Source organism: Rhinolophus sinicus, linkage group LG09 (genome assembly GCF_036562045.2).
Source record: "Rhinolophus sinicus isolate RSC01 linkage group LG09, ASM3656204v1, whole genome shotgun sequence".
In the NCBI taxonomy this organism is placed as follows: Eukaryota; Metazoa; Chordata; class Mammalia; order Chiroptera; family Rhinolophidae; genus Rhinolophus; species Rhinolophus sinicus.
The window spans coordinates 97,702,644-97,705,117 of NC_133758.1; positions in this window are offsets into that span (position 1 = coordinate 97,702,644).

The window sequence follows — 2,474 nt, forward strand, 5'->3', positions numbered from 1 at the left end:
AACCACCTACTCTTTTCCCTGTGCATTTATATTAAATATTAATTGAGATTGCATCTACTGTATTTTACTCAGGTTCACAAAACCTATAGGAGTAGAATAACCATTTTGAGTTCAGAAACTGAACCATATTAAAATAGAAGTGTTCTCACCAAGAGTCTTTCATGAGATGCTCTATAGTAGCAAGAACTTAGGCTTTGGAATCCAATAGATCAGATTGTTGCAGTCCCACTGACCAGCTAGGTGACTTTGGAAAATTATCTAACTTCAGATATTTGGCTGAAAAGTGGGGATTGTTCAGTCTATCACTCATGTGCTGAGATAATCTGTGTACAGTGCCTAATAAAATGTGCATAATATTGCAAAGTAAATGATAGTTATGATATCGACAATTATTTTCTTACCATTGTATCTCAGGATATTGAGGCAAATATTAAACCAATTAAAATATTTGCATAGCTAAAATACTCACCAATGTTTAGCTCTATAAAACCCTTGCTTTGAAATGTGGACAAAAGAAAGAACATGCACAAGAAAAAATGACTATTTCTCTATTTGGGTTTTAGGATTAGGCTATATAAGAAAAAGATTTTATAGATTTGATCTTTCAGAAGCAGTCCATGAAAAGGATTTTATGTGAAATTACATGAAAAGGATTTTCAAAAGACACTACCACTTATTAGAAGTCAAAAGTTAAGGGATGGGAAGCATGATGTAGTTAAGATGCTTCAAATCTGGCTCTAGGTCCATCCATCTGTGTCCAGCAATGGCCTGGAATCACTAGTAAGAGCTCAGGAATGAGCTTTGGATTTCTCTTATTTTTAGATAGTTCATGAAGCCAAGGCATTAGTAATGGGGCTTAAGTCTTAACTCTGCTCACCTGCTAAATAATTCTTAGACATTAGTAAGGGTATTAATCTCTGTGAGTTTCATTTCCTCACTTCTGCCAAAAATGAGTAATGGTGACTACGTGCTTTAATGGCTGTGAGGATTAAGTGAAATAATGTTTGCAAAGTGCCCAACTCATAGTGGAAGCTGAGAAATATGACTGTCCTTCCCTTCTACTCAATCAAGGGAAGTAGAATATTCATGAACTCAAGAAACCAGGAAAGCCTGACTTACGAATTCTGAGTAACAATGAGTATCTTATTTTTACTAAAATGGTCCCATATCATTGTATAAGATGGATAGTAGAGAAAGTATTCCTTTTAACCATCTAAATACTATTTCTTGAGTAGGATTTTGGGTGGGAATGGGAATAGGACCTCAAACTAATATATCCAACTTTGAAAAGTTTCTTACTGTCTAATATTCACACAAAACTAAGGAAAAACAACTTGTTTCCTTTTTAAATTTTCAGAAATCTTATGAAGGACATACAAGTGAAGGTTACAAACAACTGACACTTTCTTGAATTATAAATAATCAATTCTGTGTTTCAGAATCACCCTGGGCTTTAGGAAAATCCTTTGTTTCTGATGCTATGTTGGATGAAGCTATTAACAGCAAGATGTGGCAGATCTCTTCCCTTGCTTTCACTTCTACAACAGACTTGACTCCAAGAAATGTTAATTTTGGTTTTCTCCCCATCCTCAAGGGTACATTACTATACCTAGGCCTAGACCCAACAAAGACAATCTGATATTGGCCTAAGGGCCTCATAATTAACTTGTTTTCCAATGTTTCAGTGTGTGGAAAAGAAGAATCCTGAATACTCTATGTGATATGTAGTCATAACAAAGCTGTTTCTGATTTTTGGCAACATAGTGATCTAAATTGGCAGGAAATGAACTCATCTTGCTAAAAATACTAGAAATGCTGGACAACATACATCAACAATACAATTAAATGACTATCTGAACTGGAAAAAAGAGAGAAAGATATATCTGTGTGCCCGGAGTATGCTGGGAACTCAAGTGAGAAAGGTGGGTAGAATTTGGCATTGCAATGTTCCTTCAATGTATTCAATTGAATGGGCACATGTTGCAGAGCCTGGCACCAGGATTGTAATTCCACTGAAGGTGAAATGAGACCCATGTGACACTGGGTGCTAGAGACCTTACCACCTCTTCCATGAAAAAGTCTACCCACTGGACCAAACAAAGCAATGAAAGTTTTCTTTTGACTCAAGGCCATAATTGAAGGGATAAAGTCATCCATGATAAATCCAGACCCCAAACTCAAATCATACGCATGAGTAGAATGGCTCATACAGATGGTGCATAAAACCCAAGTTGAGAAATTCGCATAAAAACCTGTCCTGGTGCAGTCAGCACCCATGACCCTTTTGTCATGGCAAAAATGCTGGATGGACACAGTTCTATGGCCAATGGAACATGGAGCAAAGACAGAAAAAAAGGTCCCTACTGAGGTGGAGTTCAGAAATGGAGAAAAAGAAGGAGGAGGTCACAATAAGGGTGAGATGGAAGTGTGGGGGAACTGAAAGAACTGGAGATCATAGAAGAATCTGAGAGAAA